The sequence below is a fragment of the Miscanthus floridulus genome, chromosome 2 (genome assembly GCF_019320115.1).
Source record: "Miscanthus floridulus cultivar M001 chromosome 2, ASM1932011v1, whole genome shotgun sequence".
Lineage (NCBI taxonomy): Eukaryota > Viridiplantae > Streptophyta > Magnoliopsida > Poales > Poaceae > Miscanthus > Miscanthus floridulus.
In genome coordinates this window covers 51,331,063-51,343,105 of record NC_089581.1, presented here as the reverse complement: position 1 = coordinate 51,343,105, position 12,043 = coordinate 51,331,063, and the positions used below count along the sequence as shown (strand labels likewise).

Below are 12,043 nucleotides of genomic sequence, written 5' to 3'. Positions count from 1 at the left end.
CATCGCTGGTTGCGCAGCAACCTCCAAGGGTGCCCCCAAGGCCTCACCGACAGCTTGACCCACCGAGGGCACGGGCACCACCGTGGGCGGCACCAGACCGGCCGACGAGGCTGTGACGCCGGCTCCGCTCTCGCCCGAAATGGGAGCGACGTTAGGCGGTAGCCCCTGCCTTGCCTGAAGAGCGATGGTCTTCTTGGGCACCAGTGCTATGGAAGTGCCCCATCTGACCCATCTCCCAATGCTACAAAAGAAACAAAAGGCGTGAGTCACTATGAAAAATAGAGAAAAACAGAGGAATTAGCAACTTGCGTCGGCGCTGTTGGGCGGTGGAGATGTTTGGGGGAGGAAACCCTAGTTCCCTGCTCCCCCTCATTGGGGCAGGACCGTATTGAGCCCATCCCCAGCTCCCAGGCCGAGGGGCTCGCCTCCCTCATATCTGGGGGCATGGAGGCGGAGCCACCCCTCTCTCGGCTCCACAGGCGCGGTGGCGGATCCACCCGCCTCCGTCGGCTATTGGGGCACGGCGATAGGTCCACTCGCTCCTGCCAGCACCTCGGGCATGGTGGTAGATCCGCCTAGCCCTGATGGTGCTAAGGACAGGCCGACAGTCTAGCCCGCCTCCTCCTTTGGCCTCACGGCCTCACCTTCCCTTGCGTGGAACGGAAAGGGTCCCCACATTCATGAGTGGGCACCTGTCAGCGCGTCCTCACCTCCCAAGTCACCCCACTCGATGTCTGCGACTACCTCATCATCTTCCTCATCATCGTCATCGTCGTCATCATCACTGTCTGTTTCTTCACCTCGCTCCCATGCCTGCTACTTCTGTAGCTTCTTCTTCCTCTTGAACTCCTTTGTCTTCCTCTCCCACTTGGCTACGGTACGATTCACCGCCGCCATGAGTGGGTCCTTCAGTAGCGGAGCTGAGCTATCCGTAAAGACGAGCCTCTTCGATTGGTCCCGCTATCCCAATATCGGCATCAAGGGTTCGGAAGTTCAATTAAAAAAAAGAGGCATGGGGAAAGAGAACTTACGAAGTCAATGTACACCGGTTCCGGCCGCATTGGAGGGTGCCCCGGCACCGGATACACGAAATCAAGGACGACGCCTTTTTCTTTTGGCCGTACTATTAAGGGGGTATGAACTAGTAGCTTGGCCTAGGTGAATATAATGGTTTAGGTGTGGTGCATACTTGTCAAACTTAGCACTAGGTAGCTCAAGGACAGCCCATAGATCAGTTGAAGTCGATGCGTTCACAAAGTTGGTAGAATTTGAGGTGAATGGAGACTTGGATGATGACCGGACGCTGGATCGGACGCACAGGTGCCGTGTCCGGTCGTTCGATCAACGTTAGCTCGCGTAGCTAGAGCTTGCTCATCGACCGGACGTTGGCTCCTAGTCATGATCGGATGCGCGGGTGTGCGCAACTATAGAGCAAGCATCACTCATGAAGGACCGAACGCTGTGACCTGACACACTAGAGGCCGCGTCCGGTCAACAACAGCAAGCATCCAGAGAAGGAAATTGCTAACTGGACACGTCAGATGAGTGATGATTGGACGCTGGTCAGAGTCCGATCTCTGATGACTGTGCTAGTGCTATGTAGCCATTGGCTACTGTCCAGACGCATCCAGTCACTTTGACCTGAGCGTCCGGTCACCTCGAAATGTGCTGAGTTGGACCCCAACGGATATGTTTTGAAGTGGGGAGTATAAATACTTCCCCCACTCTTCAACTTAGTTCTATTACCCATTTGTTCAGCTGAGAAACACCTTTGGAGTGCAAGGGAGAGCAAGAGCCTAGTGGGGTGATTGTGATTTGATAATTCAAGATTAAGGATCTTATTAGTGCATAGGGAGTAGCAAGTGTGCATCCACCTTTCTCATTAGGCTTATCTTGGTCAAGTGAGAGTTTCTGCTTGTTACTCTTGGTGATCGCCATCACCTAGACGGCTCGGTGGTGATTGAAAGCTTGGTGATCATCCGGCGGAGCTTTTGGATGACCCAAGTCATGTTGTGAGTGATTCACCGCGACGGAGTGTCAAAGAATCAGCCCGTAGAGAGCACTTGATCCTTGCGTGGATCAAGGAGGAGCTACACCCTTGTGTGGGTGCTCCAACGAGAACTAGTGGGGAGTGGCGACTCTTTGATACCTTGGAAAAACATCGTCGCGTTCCACTTTTCATCTTTACTTTGAGCAATTCAATTCATATCTTTACATTCTTAGAATTGCCAAGTTAGAGTAGAATTGAAACTTAATGTGCAAAACTTTTGTGCGGTAGAACAATAGAAACACTTCTAGGCATATGAGGGTGAAATAGGCTCAGTGTAGGGCTTAATTATTGCAAAAAAAATTAGAATAAACCCAATTCATTTTCTTTCTTGGACATCTTAATCCTCTCAGAGGTTCCAGAGACAATTGCAAATGTTGGAGAGTCATCACGCCATGCTATGAGGTTGACAGTAAAGGGGAAGTGGATATATGTGAAATTGTCCTACTGGTGGCAATAAGAAAGGCAACATTCAAGCACACCGATTTTACCAAGCAGCCGACCAGACCTAGTAGAGCGAATATTATTGTTCTGGCAGCACGCCGCTGGCAGGTGCTTCAATTATTTGGCTCTTGACCATCCAACTCGCTGCTGGCGTTGCAATGGTAGTTGTCATCATGCATTCAAGTGTCCCTGCCTACAGCCAAGTGCTCCAAGCTTAAATCCTCCACCCTATGCTCATCCAGCCCCGGCTATCTTTGTTCTACTGCCAAGGTAGTCTCCACCACAAGCTGAGGGCGAAGCCCACTGCTCCTACCTGGAGGTGGAGCATGGTCTGCGACTGCGACCGATGGTTGAGTTCCCCGGAGACCCGAGGGCTAGGCCGATGGGGCGACGGGGGAGAGGATCCTCATTTCCGCCACTGGGCCATCAAGAGACGTTGGAGTGCGCTGGTTGGGCAAGGCAGCAGTCTTCTGGCTGGACGAGAACAGCAAAAACACCGAGACGTACCACGTCGGCGACACCATCAGATCGCACATGAACCTCGGCTTCGGCGACTTCCAGGTAGTCAAGCACTTTCCCGAACAATATCTAGTTATCTTCTCCGATCCACACAATAGCGCCAGCGAGCAACCAGGCAGCGCTTCATCAATGACCATGGTTGCACGTTCCACTTCACCTCCTGGGAAGGTTCCATGTCCGCATTGAAGGGATTCCCTTGCATGCCGAGGGCGAAGATGTTGCTAAGAAGGTTCTGAGCAAGACCTGCGCTATGTGGAGGAACACACAAGACCAAGGGAAAGGATCAGGACTTATGATAGTGGGTGTGGGTAATTTAAAAGAAAATTTAGGGTTACTTTGTGTTATTTTTTATAATAGCGGAGGTGGGTAATTTAGATGTAAATTTAGGGGTCAGTTAAATTATCCGAGATAAGTAATTTAGATGTAAATTTAGGTTGTTATATTTTAAATTAGCTTTTATAATGACAACAAAGAAAATTTAGATGCAAATTAGAAGTTACTTTATGTATTTTTTTGTAATAATAGTTGTGACTATTTTTTAGAAAAATGAAATGTATCTTTTGGTTATTATTGGTGATGATGATTAGAGTCTATCAAATTAAAGGCAAATGTATCTATTTAATATGTAAATTTCTATCATTTATTTAGTACGTCGTTTTCTGAGAATTAACGTGGAGAGTGGAGACTCCTTTCAAATCTCCTCGTCATAGCACGTCATATTCTCTACTAAATTTCATTTGAAATATCAAGACAGACATTGGAATAAATATTAGAACTGCTCTATATCAATACTGTACCAGATCATATAAGATGAAACTAAGCCTTGACCACTAACATTTTTAATATAATTTCTATATACGTCTTGTTCGTTTGAACTTATTCAGAACTACTTTTCAATCATGGAATAATATTTTTCTCTCACAACGTTTTAGCATAACCATCAATATATGTCAAATTTCAGCATAAGCGAACAGGCTGATAGCCTAAATTTAACGAAAATTCCAATAGTGACACGGTAGGTATTGATCTTGGACGGACCTTTTGCACCGTTGCATGGAAGAATCGAGAAAAACTGAGTTTGACAGCTCTATGGATTCAATAAAGAGCCGCCGCAGGCTCATCACGCATGCACAACATCTTGATTTACTAACACATCCACGCCGCGGCCTCCCACCGGGGCCTCGCCCTCTGCCCCTTGTCGGCAACCTCCACCTCCTCGGTGACCAGCCGCACCGCTCCCTTGCGGGCCTCGCGAAGCTCTACGGCCCGCTCATGTCCCTCCGCCTGGGCACGGTCACCACGGTTGTCGTGTCCTCCCCGGAAATCGCACGCTAGTTCTTGCAGAAGCACGACGCTGTCTTCGCGACGCGGTTTGTACCAGACGCCATTGTCGACCACGCCAAGAACTCCGTCGTCTGGCTGCCCAACTCGCCGCGCTGGCGCGCGCTCCGAAAGATGATGGGCTGGGAGCTTTTTGCGCCGCACAGACTGGACGCGCTCCAGCACCTGCGGCGTGAGAAGGTGCAGCTGCTAGTCGACCACGTCAGTCGGTTAGCACGTGAGGGCGTGGCGGTGGACGTCGGCCGCGTGGCGTTCACAACGATGCTGAACCTCCACTCGCGCACTATGTTTTCTTGCGACCTGACAAATCTGGACGACCATGGCGAGTCCAAAGGGTTCCAAGAAGTGGTGACAGAGATCATGGAGGCCGCGGCCAGTCCGAACATGTCGGACTTCTACCCAGCGCTCGCGGCTGCCGACCTGCAAGGCTGTCGCCGGCGCTTTGCCAAGTTACTTGCACGTCTGCACCGGGCGTTCGACGTGGAGATCGACCGGAGGGTGCACGACCGCAAGGCTGGACAACCACGAAAGGGCGACTTCCTTGACCTGTTGCTGGACAGCGAGATGGACAACAATGGCACCGCGGGGCTTGATCGTGACACGCTACGGTCGATGTTTACGGTAAGCACCTTCTTTTTACTTTTTACTTGGTCTTTATTTACGCCCACGTAAGAGCAAACTCTCTATATCCTTCTAAATGGTTATCCAAATGTAATCATTTTCTATTTTAGATTTTTCGCTAACGAAAAATAGAATACGAGAATGGCTCTCTAGATTGCGCGCGAGATATAAAAAAATATTAGAGAGTGAAAAGATATAGAAAATATTTTTTATACAAATAACTCTCTAAATGATGATTTAGATAGTGAGATTGAGATGCTCTAAGGTGCTACAATACTTAGTCTTATCGATCACGTTCAATAATGTATATTCGTATGGCATGTATGTTTTGGAAAATTGAAGCTTCGTCAACATTTTGGTCGATCATAATTTAATATGGTTTTGTAAAAAGCAATTGTATAACTAAACCCACATTTATATATAGTTCTTTTACACCACAGTAGAACTCTAGCTACAAATAGCATACTGTCCGATGAAAAGAGGATCAAATTCAAACTTTATTTATTTGTTGATCATGCTAATTAAAACAAATTGTTATATATGTTGAACTCAAGGAATACAAAATTACTTACTCCATACATCCCAAATTATAAGTCATTCCAAGAATTTTAGAGAATCAAAGTATCTTAAGTTTGACCAAATTAAAGATATGAAGGCACGCTGAATCGGCGGCCTCTCAGAGTGTCCACGTACGTTCTGTTTAGTTGGTGCGTTAGATAGAAATTCCACAGCTCAGATGAAGCGCGTCACAACCGGTCTTCCTCCATGCATTCGGTAGTAGATAGATCAAGCAACTGAACACATTCAATAAAATAGGGCTTCCCTGGTGATTGTATGTGGCACGCAAATGGACGGTGGCACGTAGCAGGAAACGGTGGATTCTTGGCATGCATGGCCGGTGCCTAATTAGCATGGTGGTCGGCACGCATGCGAGTACACGTGCATGCATGCTGCTGGGGCCTTACTTGCTTTGCATGCATGCAAAAGCTATCTGTTTGCATGTGAAAGGTCCTAGTATGGTTAGAGAGGGGGTGAATAGCCCATTTAAAATTCTACAGATCAACTAGAGCAATTTGACTAGTAAGACAAATAGCGAAAATCAAACTTACTCTAGCTCTACGAGGGTTGCAAGCCACATATCCAACAATTCTAGTTGCAATGATAGCTAGATACACAACTTGCTATGATACTACTCACTAAAAGCTCTCAATCTTTCTACTCTAAAGAGCTCCACTAAGCAAACTTAAATAACAAAGCAAGCTCTTAAATCTAATTACACTCAAGAGCTTGCTACAACTAGTTTGCAAGAATATAAACGAGTGAGTAGGATGGTTATACTGCTGTGTAGAGAAATGAACCAATCATAAGATGAAGATTGAGCCAATCACCGGAAGAATACAAATGACAAGAGACAACCGATTTTTCTCCTGAGGTTCACGTGCTTGCCAACACGCTACGTCCCCGTTGTGTCGACCAACACTTGGTGGTTCGACGGCTAAGAGGTGTTTCACAAACCTCGTCCACACGATAGGACACCGTAAGAACCTACCCACAAGTGAGATAACTCAATAACACGAGCAATTTACTAGAGTTACCTTTCGGCGCTTCATCGGGGAAGGTACAACTCCCCTCACAATCACCGAAGGCGGCCACGAATAATTACCAACTCGTGCCGATCCTCCACCGCTGCTCCGAGCCGTCTAGGTGGTGGCAACCACCAAGAGTAACAAGCGAAATCCACAACGCAACACGAATACCAAGTGTCTCTAGATGCAATCACTCAAGCAATACACTTGGATTCTCTCCCAATCTCATAAAGATGATGGATCAATGATGGAGATTAGTGGGAGGGCTTTGGCTAAGCTCACAAGGTTGCTATGTCAATGAAAATATGCAAGAGGGTGAGCTAGAACCGGTCATGGAGCTTAAATAGAAGCCTCTATGAAATAGAGCCGTTGTACCCTTCACTGGGTACTGATTGGGGTGATCGGACGCTCTGGTCTAGTTGATCGGACGCTGGATCCAGCATCCGGTCGCCCGATATAAGCCACATGTCATTCTGAGTTAAACCTGAGCCGCCAGATCTCAATGGCTATTAACTGACCGGACGCTCCAGCACAAGTGACCGGACGCTCAGACCCTAGTGTCCGGTCATTTCCAGTAAGCTCCCAAAACCGTCTTTTGCCGTCCGGACGCGTCCGGTCTTGCTTGACCGGACACAGACTAACGTCCGGTGCTTAACCCTAGTCACTGTGCCATCCAACAACACGACCGGACGTAGCCCTTCAGCGTCCGGTCGCTGGGTGATCCAGCGTCCGGTCAGTTGACCGACGCCAACATCATTGCGACCAACTCTATTTCACTTCAAACTTCTTCACCCTTGCTCATGTGTGCCAACCACCAAGTGTATCACCTTGTGTACATGTGTTAGCATATTTTCACAAATATTTTCAAGGGTGTTAGCACTCCACTAGATCCTAAATGCATATGCAATGAATTATAGCATCTAGTGGCACTCTGATAACCGCATTTCGATACGAGTTTCACTCCTTTTAATAGTATGGCTATCTATCCTAAATGTGATCACACTCGCTAAGTGTCTTGATCACCAAAATAAAATGGCTCCTACAATTTTACATTTGCCTTGAGCTTTTTGTTTTTCTCTTTCTTCTTTTCCAAGTTTAAGCATTTGATCATCATCATGCCATCACCATCGTCATGATCTTCGCCATTGCTTCATCAGTTGGATTAGTGCTACCTATCTCATAATTACTTTGATAAACTAAGTTAGCACTTAGGGTTTCATCAATTAACTAAAACCAAACTAGAGCTTTCAATCTCCCCCTTTTTTGTAATTGATGACAACCCTTTCACAAAGATATAAATTGAGATTTAATTGAATCCACTTTGCTTGCCCAAGCATGTTTACCACGAATTACAAACAAGTCATTTCCAAGCTTCTTGGTGAAGAGAGTGGTGTCAACCTTTCCCATCTTGAATCCCTTAGAGAGTAGGAAATCCCTCAATCTCTCATACCATGCTCTAGGTGCTTGCTTCAATCCATACAAAGCCTTTCTCAACTTATAAACATGGTTGGGTTTCTTTTCATCTTCAAAACCGAGAGGTTGCTCAACATACACAAGCTCATTGATGTACCCATTGAGAAATGCACTTTTCACATCCATTTGGTACAACTTGATGTTGTGGGCACAAGCATAGGCTAACAAGATCCTAATTGCTTCCAATCTTGCAACCAGGGCATATGTTTCTCCAAAGTCAAGACTTTCAACTTGAGTGTAATATTGAGCCACTAATCTTGCTTTGTTCCTTATTACTATCCCATCTTGATCTTGCTTGTTCCGAAAGACCCACTTGGTTTCAATCACATTATGATCCTTAAGCCTCTCAACTAAATCCTATACTTGGTTTCTTGTGAAGTTGTTTAGCTCTTCATACATAGCATTGATCCAATCAACATCCCTCAAAGCTTTATCTATCTTCTTAGGTTCAATGGATGACACAAATGAGAAATGCTCACAAAATAAAGCCAATCTTGACCTTGTTTGCACACCTCTTGAAATATCACCAATAATAGTATCCAATGGATGATCTGTTGCAACATTGGTTGGTTGAAGCACTTGCACTTGATTGCAAGCATTTGATTGATCATTTGGTTGAGATGATGAACTAGCCATTTGTTGATCTTGCACATTGCCATTACTAGTGCTTGCTTGGATTTGATCATGAGAACCACTAGCTTGCACATTTGAGTTAGAGAGCTCTTGATTCTTGTCATCTTCAATATCAATCACCACTCTAGGCCTCAACTCACCAATGTCCATGTTCTTCATTGCATTGACCAATTGAGTGTCTCTTACATCATCTAGATTCTTATCTTCCTCTTAGGAACCATTTGTTTCATCAAATTCCACATCATGAACCTCCTCAAGAGTACCACTAGCCAAAGTCTAAACTCTATAAGCCTTGCTAGTAGTGGAGTAACCAAGCAAGAAACCTTCATCACATTTCTTTTCAAACTTGCTCAATCTAGTGCCTTTCTTCAATATATAGCATTTACAACCAAAAACCCAGAAGTATGCTATGTTGGGCTTTCTTCCATTTAAAAGCTCATAAGGTGTTTTCTCCATCATGGGGTGACAATAGAGTCGGTTGCTATAGTAGCAAGCCGTGTTGATTGCTTCGGCCCAAAATAAATGACTCACATTGTACTCACTCAACATTGATCTTACCATATCAATCAAGGTTCTATTCTTTCTTTCCACTAGCCCATTTGATTGAGGACTATACTTGGCCGAGAATTGATGTCTAATTCTAAATTTATTACATAGCTCATCAATTCTAGTGTTCTTGAACTCACTACCATTGTCACTTCTAACTTTCTTGATTGTTGTTTCAAACTCATTGTGAATGCCTTTGACAAATAATTTGAATGTTGCAAACACATCACTCTTGTCAACAAGAAAGAAGACCCATGTGCATCTAGTAAAATCATCCACAATCACAAATCCATATTTGTTTCCTCCAATGCTAGTGTATGTGGTTGGTCCAAACAAGTCCATGTGTATCAACTCAAATGCCTTAGATGTGCTCATCATGCTCTTCTTAGGATGTGTGTTACCAACTTGTTTTCCAACTTGACATGCACTACATAGCTTATCCTTCTCAAATGTGACATCTTTCAAGCCTCTAACTAAGTCATGCTTAATCAACTTGTTCAATTGTTTCATTCCAACATGACCAAGCCTTCTATGCCATAACCAACCCATGCTAGACTTAGTGATCAAACATGTTGTCAATTGAGCTTCTCTAGCATTGAAATCAACTAAGTATAGATTCTCATATCTAAATCCTTTGAATATCAAGTTAGAGCCATCTACACTTATGATCTCTACATCATCCACACCAAATATGCACTTGAAACCAAGATCACACAATTGAGCTACCGATAATAGGTTGAAGTTCAAGCTCTCTACTAGTAGCACATTGGAAATGCTCAAGTCATTGGATATTGCAATCTTACCAAGCCCTTTGACCTTGCCTTTGCCATTGTCACCAAATGTGATACTATCAATCCCATTGCTTTTGCTTTCATTGATTGAATTGAACATTCTTGGATCACCGGTCATGTGTTGTGTGCACCCACTATCAAACACCCAATACCTTCCTCTGGCTTTATAATTGACCTACAAAAGAAGATCAATTCTTTTTAGGTACCCAAACTTGCTTGGGTCCTTATAGGTTAGTTACCAAGGTCTTTGGTACCCAAATGGCCTTCTTCTTTAGGCCCACAATTGGTGTACCAATGAACTTAGCCTTCACACCATTGGCACCCTTGAAAAGCATGTAACAAGAATCAAATTTAATTGAGGATACATTAGGTAGCTTGTTCTTGTTAGTCTTGCAATTTTGCTCTATATGTCCAACTTGCTTGCATCTATTGCAAAACTGACCATTGCCCTTCACAAAGCTAGCTTTGGGAGTGACAAAGGCCGCCTTGCCTTTCTTGGGGGTATAGCCTAATCCCTCTTTGTTGAGAGAAAACGTTTGGCTACCCAAGCACTTTAGCAAGCGGGCATCTCCACCATAGGCATTGCCTAAGGCACGAGTGAGCTCATTCACCTCCTTCTTGAGGGTCTTATTTTCCACCATTAGTGAGGTTTCACAAGTGAGACCATCATTCAAAGATGAAGTGGAAGTGGTAGTGCTACAAGAAGTGTTAATGGGAGCAACAAAAATAGATTCATCAATAAGATCACATGTTAGTCCCACATCATATGTTATGATCACTTGCTCCTTCTTGCCTTCCTCCACTTTGACTTGCTCAATGAGAGAGGAGTGAGCCTTTTCAAGCTTAGAGTGAGCTTTGCCAAGCTTCTCATGGGCTTCCATTAGCCTCTCATGAGTGGCATTGAGCTCATTAAGGGATTGCTCAAGAAATTTGACTTTTTTGTTCAATTCCTTGCACTCCTTTCTCTTCATCTCAAAGCAAGTATGCACTTGCTCACACATGTCCATGAGCTCCTCCTTGGAGTACTCCTCATCATCATCATCATCACTCCTACAAGCATCACTTTCACATTCATCATCATCACTCACATCATATTTTACCTTGGTAGGTTTTGCCATGAGGCATGTCGATGGAGTGTCAAAGATGGAGAGCTTCTTGTTGATGGCGATGCTTGCTAGTGCTCTCTTGATGGATTTCTTGTCATCATCACTAGAGCTATCACCATCCGATGAACCATCACTATCCCAAGTGACTACATAGCCTCCACCCTTCTTCTTCTTTTGTAAGGTCATTCTCTTCTCCTTCTTCTCCTTCTTTTCATTCTTATCTTTCTTGTGCTTCTTCTTCTCATCTTCATCATTATCACTATTGTAGGGACAATTTGCTACATCATCAATATCACTAAGACCATCATCATTGCTTGATTCTTTCTTAGACTTGCCCTTGTTCTTGGATGATGATGAGCTAGCCTTGAATGCTATACTCTTCTTCTTCTTGTCTTCTTCTTCCTTCTTGTCATCCTTGTCATCCCCCTCCCTTTCCACATGGTATGTCTCTTGGGTCATGACATCACCTAGTACTTGGTTGGGGGTAATCTCCTTCAATCCTCCTCTTATGATGAGCAATCTCAACATCTCAAATCTTGGAGGTAAGCACATCAAGAACTGATGAGAGACATCATCATCCTTGATCTTCTCTCCCAATGCCTTCAAATCATTGACAATGACTTGCAAATGATGGAACATCTCCGGAATGCTCTCATCATCCTTCATCTTGAAACTTGTCAACTTGTCCTTGAGGATATATAACTTGGCATTCTTCACCGCCGGTGTGCCCTCATATGTTTTCTCCAATCTCTAGCACACCTCATTTGCTCTTTCACAATCCTTGATTTGCTCAAACACCTTGGAATCAATGGCATTGTATATGGTGTTGAGAGCCATTGTATTGCATTGCTTGTTGATCTTATCTTGGTTGGTTGGATCATCGGGATCAATGATAGCATAGTCATTCTCGGTCACTTCCCATACTTGATCATTGAT

The 12,043-nt window shown here is 44.7% G+C and overlaps 1 pseudogene; it reads left to right on the top strand.

The window, feature by feature from the left end:
- The first annotated feature begins 4,060 nt into the window (after positions 1–4,060).
- LOC136536533 (geraniol 8-hydroxylase-like) overlaps positions 4,061–12,043 on the top strand; it is a 171,043-nt pseudogene continuing 163,060 nt past the window's right edge.